Here is a 23,419-nt window from a genome sequence, read left to right as displayed (position 1 = left end):
AAGGAGTTTAGAGAACTACCATTAAGGCTGCATAACTGGTCAGCAACGGGGCCAGGGTTAGACCCCACAGACCAGGTCTGGAGTCCATGTTCTTTACCACTAGGCTGCACTGCCAGTATTTGTCTTGCTTATGTTTATGACTTGGTTCCATTTTTCCTTATGTTTCTGTCCTTTGTTCTAAAATATTTGGTGCTGTTTGACTCCTCACTTTTGACATTTTCTTCTCGATACTCCAATCTGCTAGACAAATTCTTAGTGTCTAGAATTGTGTGGTTTATATCGAATGAAGCAGCACCTCTATAAGATGGATGAGCCTCCTTGTCTCACCAATCTCCCTACAGAAACAAAAGGTCAGTGCCGGCCACATGCTAGATGGTCTGTCAGTGAGAGCTGTTGATGCCGTTGGTATTATTTCCTAAGTTTCTGATTCATGGATGTCTGAAATTTCTTCCAGCTCAAGTCTGTTCTCTAGGGTAGGGATCCAATCAGACTTTTGGGGACATGTTCTAAAAATTTTCTCTGAAAGTAGTTTTTGTAAATGGGAGAAAACCTCACAAGATTGAGGAACGAGATACTGTCATAACTAACAATGGAACAATGAAAATGGGGCAAGGGATGAGGACGAGGAGTTGGGGCCGCTGAAAAACTCATCCACATGCGGCCATCTTTATTTTATTTTATTTTTTAATTTTTAATTTTTTTAATGTACTGGGGAGGGAAGCCAGAGTCTCACACATGCTAGGTAAGCATTCTACCACTGAAGTGCATTCTCAGCACTTTTAAAAGTTTTTTTCATCTTGAGGCAAGGACTCTCTAGGTTGCCCAGGCTGGCCTTAAACTTGGGATCCTCCTGCCTCAGCTTCCTAGGTAACTGGGATTACAGCTGTGCACCATCATGCTCAGTTTACGTGAGGACCACTTAAAGGCTCCCTTCCACAGTAATTCCGCTGGTTACTCAGTTCATCCCTGGAACACATAGAAGTAAAACAGTTCTACCATGGTAGGTTTCTTACCTTGGGTCTCAAAATTAATAAATAAGTAAAATAATGTCATTCCATTATGTAATAAGAAGTTAGAAGGAGTTAGATAAAAGTTTGAGTAGAAGGCTAACTTCAAGTTTTTTTGAATCAACTCATAGGTTGGTTGAATCCTTTGTTTAATACCACAGTGAATTCCACCATTGTGTACATTCACAAGAAATTAATTTAAAAAATTAACTATGAAAAAATAGCTATTGGTAAATAGCAGAAAGATCAATAGAAGGAATGGAGCAGGGGATGAGGGAGGGAAGGGAAGGAGAGATACTGGGGACTGAATTAGAACAAGATATATTCCATGTCTGTATAATTATGTCCAAATGGATTCAACTATCATGTATAACTAAAAAGAACCAATAAAAAAATGAAGAAGTCAAGTGCCTTCTCATATCAAATGGAGTAGTCCCCAAATACGAAGTCCTAACATCAAACCCAATAATTTCTGGATTATTATTAGTGACTTTTCTTCCTGTTATTAGTGAAATTATTCTAGTCCACTCTATTTACACCTGACTTTATGAGACTCAGCCAAGATGACTTCCTTTTCTTTAGTTGATCCTCCCTCCTGCAAATTCAGTTGAGGAAAACTGTAATTCTTTCGGATTCCTCTATTTCTTCTTTCATCAGAATCTTCAAGTGAGATTCTGCCCACATCGAATCACCCCACTCTTCTGCTCATGCAAAGGCTACCTTTGAGTTTGTCATTGCAAGACATTCCCTGGTCACTCTTGGAAGTGCAACTTACTCTGCTCCTCTGCCTGCTTCTCCTACAGCAGCCCTGACCATAAGGCCATTGCTTACACCTGTAAACCAATCGACAGGGTGAATATTTCCAGGAAGAAGGTGAGAATCTTTGTTTCAAAACCTGTCTTATAACAGCCAAGATGTAGGTATACCGAAAGCAAAAATACAGCTGCTCAGTGTGGGCATTCCAAAAACAATTTGTGTGAGTTTGTGAAAGAAGGCATCCTTCTAAAGTTTTTCATGCTACATGGTACTGATTTTTTTCAATAAAACCTTTAAAGTATACACATCTGTAAGAAAGATTTCTGAAATTAATAAATTCCTTGGTGCTTATCCATGAAACATTACTCTAGTTTTTCCAAGATAAAGAAAAATTGGCAAAAATAATTTCAGACCTTTGCCAAGATTGCTCAAAGAATTTAGCTCAGAATCTGAGTCCCTGGGACCAAACACAGACACTAACAATTCAGGTGGGTTCCTACTTCATCCAAATGAGTTGAATCATTTCTTTTCCTGGCTGGATATTTTTAAGTGCTTACTGGTTGTTAGTCAGGGAAGAAGTATTTTGTAGGTCATTAACTTAAATACAACAAAATAAAAAAGGGCATTTCTCCTTTTGAATTTTTCCCGAATGCTTTGAATGGATTTCTATTGCATTATTGGTTGAGGATATTCTTGCCATGATAATCCACTTTTAGTAGCTTCATTTACATTAGCTATCACTCTGGAGAGCCATAGTAACAGGCCGCTCAATTACCCAAGAGAAATTACTCTTGAAAGTAATCATTGTGAATGAATTTCATCACTTGGTCTCATCATTTCATGCTGTTTTATCTCTTTCTATTTTTGCCCCTGATAAGAGTTAAACACAAAGAGGGCTTTTGTTATCATCTCATTTTCTTTAGGAAACTTAGTCTTATTAATCATAGCCACTGGTTTATAAAGGCAACCAAAGTATATCTTGCACACACATACACAAATGAGTGTGCACACACATTTTTTTGAAATGCATTTCAACTTATGTGGAACATTGTTTTAATTTACTTTAGTCTTCAATATCTCACATAAATATGATTTTCATGTAACTTAACTCATGCAAGGAATATGTTTACAAGGATTTGAGATGTTTAAACAGGAAAACTGTGTTGAATCTGTTTTAGGTTACCAACATAAAAAAAGTTGAAATTTAAAACTCTTGGCTAAAAACCTAGGATAAATGAAGAAGTAATACTGATAAATACTGAAAAACAGCAAGTCCCTGTTTTATGTCAGACCCTATTTTAAGAGATTCTTGAAGGGTTTTTGTGACTGTTGTTGATTAGTTTTTGCATTATTTCATTGAACCTTGTAAGTCTGGTGCTGTAAGTTTTGTTATTTTCACCCATTTTTTTCAGATGAGGAAACAGGATTTCAGAAGATAGATGACTTTCCCAAACTCACACTGCCATCAATTAATAGAGAAATCCTTTTGGACCAACATCCCAAAAGTCTAATTTTTTTCCCTTAACCTTTCCATTACATTACATTATACAGTATTTAATAAATTCAAAAGTGAATGCAAAAAAAGGTATTAAAATAACTACTTAGTATTTATGTGGGATTACAAAGTACCAGTTAATGAAATAGTTGTTGGTCTTTTGAAAAAGTTTCTCTCCAATAATTTTCCATCTATTCAACATGAACTTGGATTTTCACAAAGCGTCTGAAAGATAGAAGGTTTGGAATTTTGTTAGCTTTTGCATATCTTTAAAGATATATAAAGAATAGGCCAACAATGAGATAACCATTGGGGAAAATAGACCCCAACCTGTTTTCTTCATCAAAAATACTTGCATTCAAGATTATAGTCAGTAGCATGAAGTCAGAGTTTTGTAGGTTGAAAAACGGATAGAAATTTACACCAGCCTCTAATTTTGCAAAATTTAAACTTAAGGTATTAAAAAAATCACAATATGATCCTTTCCTAACTTGTGAATTTAATGATCAATACAGTTTGAAGATATCCATTCCACAATTAATACTCTCAACTACTAGCTGTTGATGCCTGCCCCATGCCAAGCACTGTGGAGGCCTCAAGAATAGAGCGGTTAATACAACAGACATCTGCCTCTTGAAGCTTCTACTCTACAGGAAGTAGAAAAATGAACAAATTAGAAAATAGATATATTATATATACCAAGAGGTGGCCATTTCAATGAAGAGAAAAATAAAGATGGAGAAAAGTTAGAGACAGGTGCTTGGCAAAGTCCTGTCAGAAGAAAGGACATATGAAGAGTTTCTCTGAGAAGGTCACAGAACCTATATAAAGGGTTGTGGAGACATCTAGGAATGTGAGTCATGAGGAAGATAATTTTGCACATTTTTTAAACCCTAAGTATCTGCACATTTAATTTTTTAACCCATTGGTCTCTTGTAGTTCCTCCTCTTAAATCTTGAAATCTATTTGTGATGTAAATTAATTTTTGCTTATTAAAGAATTGGAATTTTTAAATAATTATTTTATTTTCACAGCTGGGAAAGTAGACAAAACTTAACTAGACATCTGAAAATTATTTTTCATTTCATAAATATTTTAAAATTTCTATGTGCTCTGATATTATAGCTTGATACTTTTACTTTTTCAAGCATTTGCTAATAATACATTCTCTGACAACATGTAGGATTTTTCTTTTTTCCCCATGAATTTCAGCAATTGGATGCTTAGACGCATATTTTGTTGCCCAATATAAATAAACTTAGTTTGGAGTTCAGAATCAATGGTTAAAATGTTATCTATCATATATTCATGCACACCCAATTTAGAACTAGTTATTTAGAAGAATAAAGTCCCTGCTGTGGTTGAAATGTGTTCCTCAAATTTCTTGTGTTGAAAACTTAATCTCCAAACTTCTATCTTAATGGTATTTGGAAGTGTGACTTTTGGAAGATGATTTGAATGAATGGATCAATGGGATATCATCAGAATGATTTTGTTATAAAAGAAAACTCTTTTGGCATATTTGCTCAGTCTTGTCATTGATGCCTTCCATGCAGCAAGAAAGTCCTCACAAGACTCTGAGTGGATGCCAGCACCATACTTTACAGTCTCTGAAACTGTGAGTTAAATAAATCTCTATTCTTCATAAATCATCTGGTATTCTTGTTATAGTGACAAGAAACGGACTAAAGCAATCCTGACCTTTGTCTTCCAACCCAGCCTCCTTTCATTAGTCCTTGTATTACCTACTCTTCTTTCCTCAGGATCATTGACTCTGAGTTCAGGAGATAGAATTTACAAAGCAGTAATATATTATCTCATAGATTCCCACAGAGCTTCTTCAGCTTCTTTTCAAACTAAAATGATTAGAGGAGCTCTGAGTGCCTTCCTGGTCCTGAAGACTTTCCCACAATGGCAACTGGTCACAATGTGGGTGTGCAGAGTTGAGACTAGGGCATCTAGAGATTAAAGGGAAAGCTTGAAGGTTAAGGAATGTTTGCCCCAATAGTCCAGAAGTCTGAATTTATGGTAGAAGTCAGGGACACTGCCTATCTGAATAAGTCTGTGTATAGAAGCCCTTTACATTTGTCTGTCAACCATCTATAGACTTGTTCTTGGTTCCTTGATCTTACCTTGAAGAACCATCCCTCCTCTCTGAAACCTCCCAGATAGAGTAGGACAAATGTCCTTCCCTGGTCACCCAGAGATGACTGAATATCTAGAACTAGTCAATTCAGGACATTTTGTTCACCTTTCCTAGAATGGGTACCTGACCCAGGTCAGTCCAGAGAGGCATAATGCCAGAACTCAGGCTGGACCAAAGGCAAAAGTAAGTTCCCTTTTCTTGGAACACTAAGAGGGCAGTGCATGAGTCTGAGACTGCCAGCATCTATTTTGTGTCTAGAAAGGAATCCATTGAAGGGGAAAGCAATTAAAGAGGTAGGGAAGGAGAGAATGATGCCTGGTCCTTGGATCCTGCTAGGTCTGAAGCCAGTTTTCTCATGGACTTCTCAATTATTGCCTATAATTTTCTTTTAATTTGATCTGGGTTTATATTGTTTACAGCTGAAGGTCTTCTAATTAGATAGTTAGGGAAGACCACGGATCTGACAGGGAAGAATCGAGTCAAAGCAGAATGGTGTAAAATGACTAGGCAGTCAAAGACTTGAGACTCATATGGCTACAATGTTCAGACGATTGGTAAAGGAAACAAAACACCAACCTAAGCCTGATCCTGGGGTAAGACCCACTTGCCCTCTGGTCTCTCAACTGTATTTTGTATGGTGGCTCTGGGATCACAGATATTCAGGACTTAACTATAGCTTGAGAGAGAATCTACAGAGGTTCATGTTAGCTTGGTCCTGCTTGGAGCATGATAAGAAAAATTAGGATTATTAAGTTCTTTCCTGGTATTCCTTCCAAATAGTTCAGGATTTTTATTACTTACTACATGTGATCATCAATAATACATTTCATGCTTTCTGAACTTATTTTCCTTCCTGGTATAATGGAGGAAAATTCTACTACTTAATTCTCACAGCAGTTTTATAAGGTAATTATTAATAATTACAGCTAATAGTAGTGTTACATTGTGCAGTCTATCATAATGCAGGTCACGTAACAGCTTTATAATATGTGTTAATTTAATACAAATTCAAGCTTGTTACCTATCTATAGTACTTGGATTTATGGAGGTGACACATCATTTACCCATCAATTCAGGGTAAGAGAACATAGAATGTAAAATAAAAACTTAAGAGGCAATTTGCTAAGTCATATTCTTTTGGATTGAGAAAATTAGTGAATAATCAGTTTAGTTTAGATAAAACTAGGTAGCACTCAGTTACATATATTGTTAAGTTTAGAAAGCAAACCATATCTCAAAGACTGACAGCAAAGTTGTCTGATTTGGGTTCTATAAATAAATGAATAAAAGGAACATTTATCAAACAACCCCTATTTAGTCAGTTTTTCATCACTGTAACCAAAATATCTGAGAAAGACAACTTAGAGAAGAAAAAACTTAGTTTAGCGCTAAAATTTCACAGGTTCATTCCATAGAAGGCCCATTTCTTTGTTCTGGGCCCAAGCAAGGCACAACATCATGGCAGAAGGGTGTGGTGGAGGAAAGTTTTTTAGCTCATGGCAGCTGGGAAGAGGAGAGAGAGTATAGAGGGGAGAGAGGGAGATAGAAGTGGGGAGTACATGTAGATCTGAGGAAAAAAATTATTTTCACCTCCAGTGATCTGCTGCCTACAGTCATGCTCCACCTGCCTACTGTTACCACCCAGTTGTCCATTTAAATTATCAATGCATCAAATGGATTAGTCCACTGATTAGGTTATAACTCTCACAATCTAATTGTTTTACCTATGAACATTCCTGCTTTATTTATCATAAACTTTTTGGAGATACCTCATATCTAAGCCATAATGTTCTACACCTGATCCCTAAAAGCTCACACTCTTCTCACAATGCAAAATGCATTTAATTCATCTCCAAGAGTGCCTATAGTCTTAACAATTCCAGCATTGCCCAAAAGTCAAAGTCCAAAATTCACCTGAGGTATAGAGCAAACTTTTGACTGTGATTCCCCTGTAAAGATCAAAGGCACATTACATATACTCAATACAAAATGACCCGAAGCAAACATTTCCACTTCAAAGGGGAGAAAGAGTGGCATAGAAAAAAGGATGTGACCAAAGCAACACCAAAACTCAGCTGAGGAAATATCTCACCACCATATCCAGAATCTGAGGCACATGGTGGCGAGATGTGATCTCTAAAGGACTTGAGCATCCCTGCCCCTATTGCTTTTCTTAGACTTTCCGTCCATAGTCAGCTGTTTCCTTCAGCAGATGTTCCATGTTACTTGCATCTCTTAATCCCTGGGAGTCTTCATTCCTTCTTTGTCTTCATTTTCATAGTTTCATGTATTACCTTCTCATAGGGACGCCCGCAGGGATTTAGACTCTGCCATACTTTGCCTTGCTTTCTGGGCCTTCCTTTGAAATATTGGTGGAAACCTCTATGATCCTTTACTCGAGCATCTTGTATTCCTGTAGAACCAGCACCACATGGATGATACCAAGGTTGGTTTCCAGCTCAAGCAGGGCAGGCCCTCTTGGGCCACAACTAGGCAGTGATCTCTGGGTGCATTGGTTATTCAAATCCTGGGGAAACAATTTCCAAGGTGTCCCTGTGTGAGCAGGGTGCCTTCATGGTATGTTCTCAATCGAGTTTTCACTTTTACATAATTGAGTCTGTGATAAATATGGTCTCACTGATTCCATGACTCAAGGCATGCTTTACATAATTTCTATGCAAAGTACTTAGTTATCTATAGTGGAGGTAATCTCTATAGCAACTATAACATCCTTAGCCCAGATTGTACATGTGCTTTCTGGCCAAATCCTCTCTGCTTTTGGCTCCTGACTATTATAGTAAATCTGGCTAAAAGCAGCCATCAATTTCAGTGCCATGACATAAATGCTATGCTGCCTTGAAATTTCCTCTACCAACTGAGCACAGTGGCACATGCCTGTAATCCCAGTAACTTGGGAGTGTCACAAGTTCAAGGCCAGCCTCAGCAACTTAGCAAGACCCGCAAACCACTAAGTCAGACCCTCTTTCAAAAAAAATTTTTCTTAATGAAAAGTGTTGGTAAAACACTCCTGTGTGTAATCTCCAGCACCTTCCCCTCAAAAAAAAAAAAAAGAAGTAAAAAATTTCTTCCATCAGATTAATGCATCTCCTTTAAATTCAGCCTCACACAGTCTCAGAATATGGGCAAAATGTAGACAATGTAAAGTGAATGGCTTCTAGTATAATTCCCCAAAGAGTATCTCTTTCTGAGTCTCATGAGCACAGTCTTTACTGTCCACATTCCTATATGCATTCTGGCTTTCTGAACTCCCACTAGAATTATTCACTGAAATCCACTTACAACATTCTAAGGTTTCTCCAGCCTAAATCTCCAAAGCTTTCCAAACTTTTCCTATAAACCAACTCCAAACACTTCTGAACCATAGGGTCATGTTAGTTACAGAAATGACCCCAGTTCTCTGTACCATTTTCTGTGTTAGTCAATTTTCCATTGCTATGACAAAAATATATGACAAAAACAATTAGAAGAGATAAAGTTTAATTTGGGACTCATGGTTTCACAGGTTCAGTCCATGGATGGCCCATTCCATTGCTTTAGGTCCAAGTGCGGTAGAACATTATGGCAGAAAGGCATGGTGGAAGAAAGTAGTTTAGCTTATGACATCTTGGAAAGAGAGAGAGAGAGAGAGAGAGAGAGAGATTACCATCCAGACAACAGATTCTCAACTCACCAGAGTTATCCACTGAACCATGCAGTAATCCATTGAAACTTTTAATCCATCAAATGGATTAATCACGGATTAGTTTATAGCTCTCACAATCTGATCATTTTACCTCTGAACATTCTTGCATTGTCTATCATGAACTTTTGGGGAATAACTTATGTCCAAGCCACAACACCCCCAAAACAAACCTGGGGGACAATTACTATAATCCCCATTTTACAGATGAGAACATTGAGGCTCATGAAGATGGAGTCTTTGCTTGTGGTCATATAGTTAGTGAGTATCACAGCAAAAAAAAAAAAAAAGAAACACAAGTCTGCCAGAAGCCAATGCATGGGTTTTATCCTTAAGAAATTTAGGCATGTTAAGTTATGGAAAATAGTCACATGCTACCACAGGTCTTCTTAAACTTCAATATGCATGTGAATTCTTGATCATCTGTTCAAAATGTGCATTGTAACTCACAAGTATGGGGTAGGGACTTTAGATTCTGCATTTATAATAAGTTCCCTGGTGATATGGATGTAGACCAAACTTTGAAGAAGTAGAATGCTAAGATTACAATATAATTTACTTTTAAGCCCAAATTCTTAATACCTTCTCCAATTTCATATTTTTCTGATAGTTTTATTTGTTTTCCTCTTTATTCTTCTCCTTACTTTTTTCTTTTCCTGAGGAAGTTATAGTAGGCCAAATGATGTACTATTTTTCTAGCATTTTTTAGTCTTAATAAAATATTATATGAAGTGTTACTTTTCATTAATTGATAAAAGAAATGTAATTTTTCTAATTCATAGAAACTGAATGTTGAAAGATAATTTATTCTCATCCTCCCTTCATTCCTTTCCTGTGATATTTCTATTTCTTAGCTCTTTCTCTCCCTTCCACTCCCGTCACAATAGTAATAACTAAATTTTGACCTTTTATAAAAAAAATTAAATTCTGCATTATCACTTTGCATAATACTTTCTCACCTCTTATGAAATTGATCTGTATGTCCTTTTAGCTAGAAAGCATGCTCTAACTCAGCATAGTTGACACTGGAAAAGTGCTGTTGTACCTGAGTTAGACTGCCTGAGTTAATAACTTTGGTGGACAAGCTCCTTTAACTTGATCTTGGTACTTAACCTTTAGGAGCTTCAGTTTCCCCTTCTGTAAAGTGGGATAATAATAGTATGCACTACTTAGGTTATTCATAAGAAATAAATTTTTAAAGTAACCAATTTAAAGGACTTAGCATAATGCTTTGAACAGTGTCAGCTCTATCATAATTACAGATTATAATTTCCCCAGAGGGCTCTTTGGATAGTTGATGGCGATGGCTTATAAACTTGAAGTTTCCTTCTGTGCTCTGACCTAGTTCTCCATTCCTCTACTGCCTGGCCTACTGTGGTGATCTCTGTCCTGTCCAATCGCACTCTGTAATGCTGGGTACCCAGTAGTCATCCTTTGTGTTCAATCCAACTCTCTCTATGTACAGGTACAGAATGAGTTCTGTTGACTCTGATCTTCTTTTGATTCCTGCTTCTCTTGACTAAGGTGGTCATTTCATTCATTTATCCAAACTGAGGCTCTTGTGGACTAAAGGGGAAATATTCTTAATTACAATGAGCTAGTCAAGTTAAATTAGGACTTCAGTGACTAATGACCTCTTCGTTCTTTGTGTTACTGACAGTGAAGACTTGTAGATAAGGCTTGTCTATTGATTTTGTATTTAACTGCATTCAGATAAACCTAAAGGTTTGCATCAGCACTCAGAAGCTCACTTTGGTTGCCCTAGTTCAGCCTGAATTTGAACCTAAGCTAAATATGCTGAGGCAGTGAGTCGTTGGGTCTGGTTCCTAGAATATAGGAAATGAAGGAAATAGTGATTTTGACTCTCTTATGGGAAAATTCTTTTCTCAGTGGCCTTGCTAAAATGTTTGCCTCCTAAACAATGTCATTTCAGAGGAAAAATAAAAGGCTATGTCTGCGGACATCAGAGTCATGCCAAGGAAAAGAAAGAAGACACTGGGGCAATACTTATGGGATGAGGGAAGTGCAGAAGAAAACATAAGAAAAGTGGAGGTGAGAGACATCAGGAGAAACACAGGAATATGGAAGAGGAATGCCAATAGCAACACTAACACTAAATCAGAAGCTAGATTATAAAATATACAAACTGAGGCCAATTAACTTGCAAGAATAAAAAACACCCCAACAAGAGGAAGAAAAGCCTCAGCAGTTATTTTATTTGACAACTCATAATACAATGAATGACCAAGAGAGCAGAACCATTGAGAGGTGGAGAAACAACTCAGACCTGGACAACGGGGCTCTCAAACTTGATAGAGTTCATACCTCACATTAAAGGGATTAGTAGCTAAGGGAAACTGTCTTTGTTTTAATTAGAGTCACGAATATACCTGATTTTGTATGTAACAGTGTAGATATAAGTTTTGAATAATAATCTGCATGTATAAATCTATAATCAAAATCACACTATATTACCATTTCACTCTAGTCAGAATGGCAAGCATCAAGAATACAAGCAACAATAAATGTTGGTGAGGATGTGGGGCGAAAGGCACACTCATACATTGCTGGTGGAACTGCAAATTGGTGCAACCATTATGGAGAGCAGTATTGAGATTCCTCAGAAAACTTGGAATGGAACCACCATTTGACCCAGTCATCCCGCACCTAGGTTTATACCTAATGGATTTGAAATCAGCATAGTACAGTGATGCAGCTACATCAGTGATTACAGCAGCTCAATTCACAATAGCTAAACTATGGAATCAACCTAGATGCCCTTCAACCAGTTAATGAATAAAGAAACTGTGTTGTATATCACAATGGAATATGACTCAGCCTTAAAGAATGAAATTATTGCATTTTCAGGTAAATGGATGGAATTGGAGACTATTATGCTAAGCAAAATAAGCCAATCCCAAAGAACCAAAGGCTGAATGTTTTCTCTGACATGCAGATGCTAATTCACAATGGGGGATAGAGAATAGTGGTATTTTGAACTAAATAGAGGGAAGTTAATGGAGGAGAGAGGCATGGGGGTAGGAATGACAGTAGAATGAATTGAACATTATTACTCTATGTGCGTATATGATTACATGACCTGTGGAACTCTACATCATGTACAACCAGACGAATGAGAAGTTATATTTCGTGTATGTATGATGTGTCAAAATTCATTCTACTGTCAAGTATAACTAATTAGAACAAATTTAAAAAATCATAAAAAATAAAATTATAGTACTAATGTGGCAATAGATAAATGGATCAATGGAATGGGAGAGATTTAAAAAACAAATTGATGCATACTTGAGAATTTAGTATTTGATAAAGATGGAATTTCAAAAAAAGTCACACCGTATTAGCTTCAATCATTTGAAATTACTAATATGTATTCATTTTTTACTTATAAATTTCACACAGTTCAAACCAATAGACATAAAAATATTTTCAAATCAATTTTGTTTTCTTTCCAAGTCCAGCAGAAGACCCAAAGAGAACTTTGGTTTTGCCAAGATTCCTACATTCTGCCAGAGAGTGTGGTCCCTGAATGTTTTGCTGTCGGGGGAACCGACAGTCCCTACAGTCCTCCTCCTGCCACTGACCCAAGTGTGAGAAGAAGGAAAACCGGAAGTGCCAAAATTTCACAGACTGAAGGGGGAGGTGGTGACTTCCCTGTCTACTTCTTTTTAACTGGTTTCTTTTTTATTCAAACTCATTTGACTTTGGGTTCCATATTTATTTTTCTCTTTGAAACTGGATTTGACATTATTAGCAGGTCCATCTGCTAGCTTTTCTTAAATAGCATGTAAACTAGTGTTAGTTTTGAATTTCAGGTGCTCTTAGGTTTGACTCTACTGTTCATTTCCTGAGGCAGTTTGGACATTGTGGTGAATGTTTCGCTGCCAAGAATATAGAAGCCTGGCTGTTTAGAATCTTTAATTTCTTTGAGTGAGTGTGCATTTTAGGATTTAAAAATTTCTCAGTTTTTAATAGGCTTGTTTGCCTTACAACTGTTTTCTTTCTTCCCTTCTCATTCTTTCCTGTCCCATGGCCCCACATTCATGGTCCTAACATGTTTCTTTTCATCACCTATGGAGTCCAAGACAAGTCACTGTTTCTTTCTCAAAAAAATAAAAAGAAAATGTGTATACAGGATTCCACTGACTCCCATGGGCCCTTTGCATGAATGATCATGGTGCACAAGACACTTTATTGTCTCATTAGCAATTATTATGTACCCATTTTGTGTAGAATTCTGTTCATGCAATATGTTGAATAATGATGGGAACACATTTCATGAGAGATATTGAAATATTCATAAACATGAACTTCCTTGACAATTTTGCTCTTGAGATCCATTTACAATGGGCACTTATTTGGAACAGAAAAGATCTGGAAACTTTCACAAAGAGTTGATCCAATACCTTTTATTTAAAATAAGTTCTTCCATTGTGAAGCTTGACATTAGTCTTCATTCTCATTCATTTCCAACGCGTGGCAGTGCTGGCCTCTGTAAGGTACACAGATAACAGGTGGATGATTTTTCTGGGTGTGGTAAAAGTTCTACCTTACCACTCTCTCCTCACCAGGCCTTCGTCATACTGTTATGGCTTGGATGTGAGATGTCCCCCCCAAAACTCATGTGTGAGACAGTGCAAGAAGGTTCAGAGGAGAAATGGTTGGGTTGAAAGAGTCTTAACCCTATCAGTAACAATCTCCTGGTGGGGATAAACTGAATGGTAACTGAAGTGGTAGGGTGTGGCTGGAGGAGACTGGAATTGGGATGTGGCTTTGGGGTATACATTTTGTATCTGGAGAGTGGGGACTCTCTGCTTCCTGATCACCATGTAAGTTGCTTCCCTCTGCCACACTCCACCACCATGATGTTCAGCCTCACCTTGATCCCGAGGAATGGAGCTGGCCTTCTATGGACTAAGACCTCTGAAACTGTGAGCCCTCAAATATCCCCCTTTAAAATTGTTCTGGTTGGATCTTTTAGTCACAGCAGTGAAAAAAAGCTGACTAAAACTCATACTAATAAAATGTTTTCTTCTTTAAGCATCACCTTGAAATTACCTTTACTCCAGGTTATATTTTATTACGGAGAAGGAGGTTCTCTCATATAGCCACACTTTAGAAAGAAGAGCTGATCTTATGTTCAGATGGTCAAGAAAAGGGCAATAAGCAATGGTGATGGGGTTGTTGTACTTTGACATAATGGAATTGGTTTAGGAAAAAGCTATAAGAAAGGTCACCTTGAATAGCTCTAAGGAAGGAAAAGATTATGATGTTTCTCAACACATGGGGTTCCTGACAAGAAGGAGCAGATGCCAAAGATGGGAACTATAGAAACATCAGTGATGAATTCACCCTCCCTGCAACTTAGCTTCCTTCCAATCTGACTGAGGAAGTCTCAGTGAGCACAGAAGCAACCCATTGGAGAGCCTGGAAAGCTTTCAATGGCCATCTAGATAATCAAGCTCATATGGCACAATCAGCTCATCCAGGAGTTCCTGAGATATTCTTGGCTTTGGCAATGAATGCCTCACATCCTGGGAATCTCATCAGATCTGGGCATACTAGGGTGGTGGGTCACCCTAGCTCATACTCCTGATTCTGGAAACACCATCATCTTAATCACACATAACTTTGCTAGGAAAGGTCCATAAAGTCATCAGTATTAGGCACAAGTTCAAATAATTTATATATGTTAGTCAGAATTCTTCAGAGAAACAGAACTAATAGTCTACATACACTTAAGAGAAGATTTTTTGTGGGAATTGGCTCAAATGGATATGAGGCTGAAACAGTTCATGTTGCTGAGAAGCCGGAGTTATTATTTGGTCTGAGTCCTCTGGTCTGAGAAGCATGTTAAGCTAATGGTCTAACTTCCTGTCTTGGACCGAAGGCCAGAGAACAGCAGGGGCCACCTGTTTAAATCCTAGAGTCCAGAGAACCTGAATGCCTGATGTTGGAGGGCAGGAAAGCATCAATGTTTTATCTCAAAAAGAGAAAGGGAATTTGCCCTTCTGCTTTTTCGTTCTATAGGGCGCTCACTAGGTTTGATGTTTGATGATGTCCCCCATCCCTGGTGAGGACCATCCGCTTTATTCAGTCTACTGATTCAAATGCTAATCTCATTGTGAAACACCCTTGAAGACACAGCCAGAAACTATCGGGGTATCCCTTAGACCATTCAAGGTGACACAGAAAATGAACCATTGCAGTGGGGTTCCAACCCCAATCTCGTCTTTCTTCCTATGTTTTCCAAGTTTCTGGGCCATCTTTATATGGAGTCACACTGTCTTATGTGTTTTGGTAGCATTCCTGTAGATTGTTTCCTCCCTTCCCAGTCCTTGGAATTGTTCTCAGTTTTAATTTTAGAAACCAATTCGCTCTAGGAACTTTACTTCCTCGAGTTATTGTTTGGTGCTATGTGAGAAGACTCTCCAAGGGCTCTAACAGGGGCTGAGAAGCCGAGAGATTTCAGAGGTGTTGCTGTCACTAGAATGCAACAGAGGCCACCTATTTCTACAGGAAGATAAGTGTAAAGTCTGGTGTTGACTTCAGGAATGCCAGGTCATTGGTCCCGAGACAGGACAACACGCTGACTTTTCTCCTGGGGGTCGGGTAGGGGTTGGCATATTCCAATTTTCATAGCCCTTGTAAAATATATGTGTGCTCTCATCCTGACCAGTCTTTGTTTGAATTATAGTTTATGTAAAAATATGAAATTATTAGTTATGTAAAACATTCTGAATAATTGTGAGAAACCATGGCAATATCATAAAATCATTTATAAAATCCTCTAACTGCAGAATAATTTCAAAAAGTTTTAAAATCAGAAGAAATAATTTACTAAAAAAGGGATCTAGGTGAAATTCAACATTTCCTGTAACTCAAAAATATTTGTAAAATATTTGTGATGAAGATTTAGTTCATAATAATTTATTTGTACAAGATAGTCAAGTCCTAATGTCCTTAGCAAGGAAAACAAGGAGAAGATTCACAAAATAGAATTTTGTTCATAAAGTCAACTTTTCAATAACTTGATAACAGTGGAGAGAAAATGCATGGCTTTGTTTTAATATAAGCTGAGTTATAGTAAAAACAAAACTTGTCAAGATGTGGTACAGAATTCATCCAGTGTTTAGAAGAATATTTGCTACAGAATGGAGCTAATCCAAAGGTGGAAAATTAGTCCAAATGCCTACAATAGGAATATCTAGTGCCAGAGGTTTTGACATGTAAAAATAGTCCACTCCTACAAATGCTTTTTAACTGTTCAACCTTTAATTCAAATATCAGAATAGTAAAAATCCTAATAACTAAAAGTTACTCATTTCTGTGCCAAGTTCTTTGGATGTAATAGTTCATTAAAATCACCAGCAATTGTACCAGGTAGGTCCTGCTAGAACCCCCTCACATTTATATCTTAAAGTCTACACGGTTCACAAATTATGTGACTGATGCATGCACGCACCCACACGTGCACACACACACACACACACACACACACCCCTCTAATAATTAACAGTCATTATCGTCATTAATTCTATCATTATTGAGCAATGACTTTCCAGAATTTTTTTTTTTTTTATTGTAAACAAATGGGATACATGTTGTTTCTCTGTCTGTACATGGCGTAAAGTCATACCATTTGTGTAATCATAAATTTACATAGGGTAATGTTGTTTGATTCATTCTGCCATTTTTTCCCTTCCCCCCCTCCCCTCCCACCCTTTCCCTCCATCTATACAGTCCTTCCTTCCTCCATTCCTGCCCCCCTCCCTAAACCCAACTCCAACCCCAACACTAACCCTTCCCACCCCCCATTATGTGTCATCATCCACTTATTAGCGATATCATTCTTCCTTTGGTTTTTTGAGATTGGCTAATCTCACTTAGCATGATATTCTCCAGTTTCATCCATTAGCCTGCAAATGCCATAATTTTATCATTCTTTATGGCTGAGTAATATTCCATTGTATATATAGATACCACAGTTTCTTTATCCATTCATCAATTGAAGGACATCTAGGTTGGTTCCACAATCTGGCTTTTGTGCACTGAGCAGCTATGAACATTGATGTGGCTGTATCTCTGTAATATGCTGATTTTAAGTCCTTTGGGTATAGGCCAAGGAGTGGGATAGCTGGGTCAAATGGTGGTTCCATTCCAAGTTTTCTAAGGAGTCTCCACACTGCTTTCCAGAGTGGCTGCACTAATTTGCAGCCCCACCAGCAATGTAAGAGTGTACCTTTCTCCCCACATCCTCGCCAACACCTGTTGTTGCTTGTATTCTTGATAATTGCCATTCTAATTGGGGTGAGATGGAATCTTAGAGTGGTTTTGATTTGCATTTCTCTTATTACTAGAGATGTTGAACATTTTTCCATATGTTTGTTGATTGCTTGTAGATCTTCTTCTGTGAAGTGTCTATTCATTTCCTTAGCCCATTTGTCAGTTGGATTATTTACATTCTTGGTGTAGAGTTTTTTGAGTTCTTTATAGATTCTGGAGATTAGTGCTCTATCTGAAGTATGATTGGCAAAGATTTTCTCCCACTCTGTAGGCTCTTTCTTCGCATTGCTGATAGTTTCCTTTGCTGAGAGAAAGCTTTTTAGTTTGAATCTATCCCAGTTATTAATTCTTGCTTTTATTTCTTGTGCTATGGGAGTCCTGTTGAGGAAGTCTGGTCCTAAGTCGACATGTTGAAGCTCTGGACCTACTTTTTCTTCTATAAGATGCAAGGTCTCTGGTCTGATTCCGAGATCCTTAATCCATTTTGAGTTTAGTTTCGTGCATGGTGAGAGATATGGGTTTAGTTTCATTCTGTTGCATATGGATTTCCAATTCTCCCAGCACCATTTGTTGAAGAGGCTATCTTTTCTCCATTGCATATTTTTGGCCCCTTTGTCTAGTATGAGAAAATTGTATTCATTTGGGTTTGTGTCCCTGTCCTCTATTCTGTACCATCGATCCACCTTTCTATTTTGGTACCAATACCATGCCGTTTTTGTTACTATTGCTTTGTAGTAGAGTTGAAGATCTGGTATTGCGATACCCCCTGCTTCACTCTTTCTGCCAAGGATTGCTTTAGCTATTCTGGCTTTTTTATTCTTCCAGATGAATTTCATAATTGCTTGCTCTATTTCTGTAAGGTACATCATTGGGATTTTAATTGGAATTGCATTGAATCTGTATAGCACTTTTGGTAGTATGGCCATTTTGACAATATTAATTCTTCCTATCCAAGAACATGGGAGATCTTTCCATCTTCTAAGGTTTTCTTGAATTTCTTTCTTTAGTGTTCTGTAGTTCTCATTGTAGAGGTCTTTCACTTCTTTTGTGAGATTGATTCCCAAATACTTTATTTTTTTCAAAGCTATTGTGAATGGGGTAGTTTTCCTAATTTCTCTTTCTGAAGATTCATTGCTTATGTATAAAAATACCTTAGATTTATGTGCATTGATCTTATATCCCACTACTTTACTGAATTCACTTATGAGATCTAAAAGTTTTCTGGTGGAATTTCCTGGTTCCTCTAAGTATACCATCATATCATCAGCAAATAGGGATAGTTTGAGTTCTTCTTTTCCTATTCGTATCCCTTTAATTTCTTTGGTCTGTCTAATTGCTCTGGCTAGAGTTTCAAGGACGATATTGAATAGAAGTGGTGAAAGAGGGCATCCCTGCCTTGTTCCAGTTTTTAGAGGGAATGCTTTCAGTTTTTCACCATTTAGAATGATATTAGCCATGGGTTTAGCGTAGATGGCCTTTACAATGTTAAGGAATGTTCCCACTATCCCAATTTTTTCTAGTGTTTTGAGCATGAAGGGGTGCTGTATTTTATCAAATGCTTTTTCTGCATCTATCGAAATAATCATGTGATTCTTGACTTTAAGTCTATTGATATGGTGAATGACATTTATTGATTTCCTGATGTTGAACCAACCTTGCATCCCTGGGATGAAACCCACTTGATCATGGTGCACTATCTTTTTAATATGTTTTTGTATGCGATTTGCTAAAATTTTGTTGAGAATTTTTGCGTCAATGTTCATTAAGGATATTGGTCTGAAATTTTCTTTCCTCGATGTGTCTGTGTCTGTTTTAGGAATCAGGGTAATATTGGCTTCATAGAATGAGTTTGGGAGAGTTCCCTCCTCTTCTATTTTCTGGAATACTTTGAGAAGTATTGGAATGAGTTCTTCTTTAAAAGTTTTGTAGAACTCGACTGAGAACCCATCTGGTCCTGGACTTTTCTTTGTTGGAAGGCTTTTGATGACTTCTTCTATTTCATTACTTGAAATTGGTCTATTTAAATTGTGTATGTCCTCCTCGTTCAGTTTAGGCAATTCATATGTCTCTAGAAACCTGTTGATGTCTTCAAAATTTTCTATTTTGTTGGAGTATAGATTTTCAAAATAGCTTCTAATTATGTTTTGTATTTCGGTCGTGTCTGTTGTGATATTTCCTTGTTCATTCCGAATTTTAGTGATTTGGGTTTTCTACAGCTCAAAGCCCTAGAAAAAGAAGAACAGACCAACACCAAAAGTAGTAGAAGACAGGAAATAGTTAAACTGAGAGCTGAAATCAACGAAATTGAAACGAAAGAAACAATACAAAAAATTGACAAAATAAATAGTTGGTTCTTCGAAAAAATAAACAAAATTGATAAACCTTTAGACTTTCCAGAATTTGATAGAATGTTGCTCTCATTTTTGACCAGAGCAGATTCACTAATTTTCTATTTTTCTGTGGTATAGAAGTTTCTATGTAACGCTAAGGAAATTTATCTTCACAAAAATAAAATATTTGGATGAGTCTAGAAAGCAAATTAAACCTCCCTGTACCGATACAAATACCTTAAAATTATAAATGACAACCAAGAAAATGAAATATTTAATTGGTGGTCTTCATGCACTTCATACTGTTATAGTGGTAATCATCAGGACCCAGTAGAAGCACAGCAAGAAGTCATTTCAATTCATGATCCCCTGAAAATGACTAAGTTTATAAAAAAGTAGGTGTTGAATTGCCTGAATTTATTTGTAAGAATATCATGCAGGATTTAAAAAAATAAAATTTTTTTTTTTGAGATAGGATCCTGCTATGTTGTCCAGACCGGCCTCAAACTCCTGGGCTCAATGGATCCTCTTGCTTCAGTCTCTTGAATAGCTGGAACCACTGGCAAAGGCCATTGTGCCTGGCTGTTCGGGGATTTATTTAAAAATGAGTTGCACATGGTGCTAAAGAGAGTTTAAGTGTAGACGTGGTGGGGAAACTGGTTAAAGGTAAGGTCAGAGAGTTTTGGCAGAGAAAATGTTCCTTCTTGTGGCTTCGAGCAGTACAGCAAGTATTTTGAAACCATGGTTTTGGCAAATATTTTATATTTTTTTTCTTAAAAAAATTTACTGACGTAAATGTGCACTGGTAATTTATTTTTTCAAACACTTATTCACTGTCAGGTTAGCCTGACCTTCCAAATTTGAATCTCTACACATAAAAGTGAGGGAGGGCCCTAGTGTCCAGCCTGGCCTTTGGGAATGGCCATCTGCAGCAAAAGCTACTGCTTACCTGTCCCTCTCCTTCCTTGTTATTTCTGGCAACTAACTTTTTCTCCTTTCTTTTCTTCTCTCTCTCTCCCTCTTTCTCTCTTTCTTAATCTCATATTTTTACCAGTCACAAGTCAGTTTCCTTGTCTCATGTTCCCAGCCATTTCCAGCCCACAGTAATTTCTCCTTTCCTGACTCCCTAGGTTACCTAATGTCTTTGCCAAAGTCTTTGGCTCATGGAGATTTTAGCTCATAGTGTTGTCAAATTATATTTTATGTATAAGTCCAGTTCCCATAGCTAGATTTTACATGCTTGAGACCCAGAAAGAAATCATATATCACTTTTTAATTTCCAACAGAATATATAATCACTATTCAATAAATATATGGTATCTTGAATTACACTGATTTTTTCCTATTTTCTCAGTCAAACATTTCCTTCATTATTCTTGCCTAGTCATGCTAATTTTTATTAGTAATTCCTTTGATAGGATAAGGGAGAAAAGAGAAATAGTAATCACAGCCAAGTTATTCATTTGTGGAAGGCACAGTATGAAAAAATGTTATTAATTCTACTGAAGAACAAAAAAATTAATAAACTGGATTTAGTCTGAAAGTTTATTCATAGTTCATGTAGAAAAAAGTGAAGACAGTTATAATTCCACAATCGTTAACAAGTTGAGTGGTAACAGACATCAGTCACAGATCCCAAAATCTAACTAGAGAAGCTACCCGAAAGGAAGTAAACCTGAATTTCAACTTCTAGAAGTAGCCACTTGAAACATGGCTCTGTAGAAATACTTCAATTTCTAAAAATCTTCCCTCATTATGTTCATAAGCATTTGAACACTGCTTATGTTTGAAATGAAGACTTGGAAAAGGATTGTTGAACCTTGCATGTGACATTAGTCACGTTCTTGAACACGATTTCCAGGATTTTGACATTTAGAGTTGAACAATACTTTTTAATGACAATAACTTTTTGCCAAAGCAGAGCAAGTTCCCACAGAGAGTGATGAAGGCCAAGGGACAAGTCATCAGCAGCTTTGGGTGATCTGATGGAGTACAGATCTTAGTAGAGAACGTGTGTTTGATAAGCATTTGAAACACGTGGAAGCATGTTTGTTCCTCTGTTCATTATTAAAGAAAACACTTAATGAAAACAGCATGGGCAGTGGAGCAGGAGATTTTTAATCTGATCTCATCTCTCCACTTTCTGATGGTGAGAACCTGGACCATTTGAATATTAATTTCCACATCTGCAAATGATACCAGTATTGTGAGGGGCTTTTGAAAGTAACATGAGAAAAAGTTGTGTTTGGCGAAGAGAAACTGCAAGTGCTTTTGGAACGGTGTCATTGATACCTCAGTTTCCCCATGTCATGCAGTTTTAGGGTTGACATGGCTGTTAGGAAACAAGAGGATTAACATGTATCATGTGAGACTCAGAGATGTGATTTAAGGGGTAAGAATTAGCCTACTAGTTAATCTGAAAAACGTGCTTTGCTCTGTCTGTCGGTCATCAAAGCAACTAAATAAGCACTTTCCTCTTTGAAAAATGGCCACAATTTATAGATATTGCGAGGCAGGCTGAGGTATAAACACACACAGCTGTGTGTGCTTATGTGTGGGAGGGCATGGTAGAGCACTCTGAACACACACTGAGCAGCAGTGACACACAACTGTCACCAAATTGGTGTCTCTGACTGCAGCCTGGCCTGGACAACTCTGAAGTCACGGATTGTCCTGGGTTGTGGACATGTTGGAGAAGAGGCTAGAATCTCAGATGACTTCTAGCCATGGTTGACTGAACCTATCACACTTACACATGCCTGGCACTGTGCTTTGCATGCATTTTCTCACTGAATTCTTCCAGGGACCTTAGGAGGCGGGTATTACTAGCATCTTAAACTTAAATAGGAGTAAATTGAGGACAGAAAGCTCATGTAATTGGTCCTATAAGGCACATGTCTAGGAAACTATTGGTAAGAGCTGAACCCAGACTATTTGAGCTCAAAGCTGGCTCTCTTAACCTTTCAGAAAGCAAAATGTATCAGATGCATTTCCATGAACACTAGAGAAGGTACCTCATGCATCGGGGACTGGGAGATGATGGATGTGGAAAAGGAAGGACACTTTGGTCAGACAGCCCTGTGTGATTTCGTCAGTCTGCTGTGCTGCTTAAATGACATGGAATCTGCTCCCAGAAAGATGTCAGGCGAGAACTCCTGGCAATAAGAATGGTCGTACATGCTGTGTGTCCTAGAGACAGGGAGGGTCATCTATTTCCAGGACCTGGAACTGCTCTCCCAAATTTGACCCAGATAAGTGCCAGACACAGAAGCACAGGTGCGAGATCAACTGGTCTGTTTCTTTGGTGGAATTTTTCTGCTTAAAAAAAAAAAAAAAAGATGCAGGAAAACAACAGCTTCCTATGACCTCATTCTGCTTAAAATTCCTGGATATGCCTCTTATTTCCTTTCTGGTTCCACACTTCTTCTTACCTAATTTTAGACTAAATTCAGTTTCTTTAAAAGGAAACAGGTAACAACAATTTCATAAAGAACTGTTTTTCTTTTCTTTTTGAGAACATTTTGAAATATAAGCCCAAAGTACCTTGTTTAAATGATAAATAACTGCATTATTCTGTTTTTATCCCAATGTTCAACTTTTCCCCAGATTGTCTGCATTGGAATCACCAGGCATGTTTATCAAATTCAATCATTGACTCATCAAAAGTACCTCATACTTAGT

General features: G+C 37.5%; 1 long non-coding RNA gene across 1 annotated transcript; it reads left to right on the top strand.

Annotated features, from left to right (window-relative positions):
- Positions 1-1,854: 1,854 nt before the first annotated feature.
- Positions 1,855-13,259, top strand: LOC124983888 (uncharacterized). Its single transcript, XR_007108505.1, has 4 exons — positions 1,855-1,880; positions 4,815-4,876; positions 11,038-11,156; positions 12,584-13,259. It is a non-coding gene; the product is annotated as an uncharacterized LOC124983888 (long non-coding RNA).
- The last annotated feature ends 10,160 nt before the right edge of the window (positions 13,260-23,419 follow it).

Source organism: Sciurus carolinensis, chromosome 4, assembly GCF_902686445.1.
Source record: "Sciurus carolinensis chromosome 4, mSciCar1.2, whole genome shotgun sequence".
Classification (NCBI taxonomy): Eukaryota; Metazoa; Chordata; class Mammalia; order Rodentia; family Sciuridae; genus Sciurus; species Sciurus carolinensis.
Note: the sequence above shows the minus strand (reverse complement) of the source record. Positions and strands in the feature narration are given on the sequence as shown.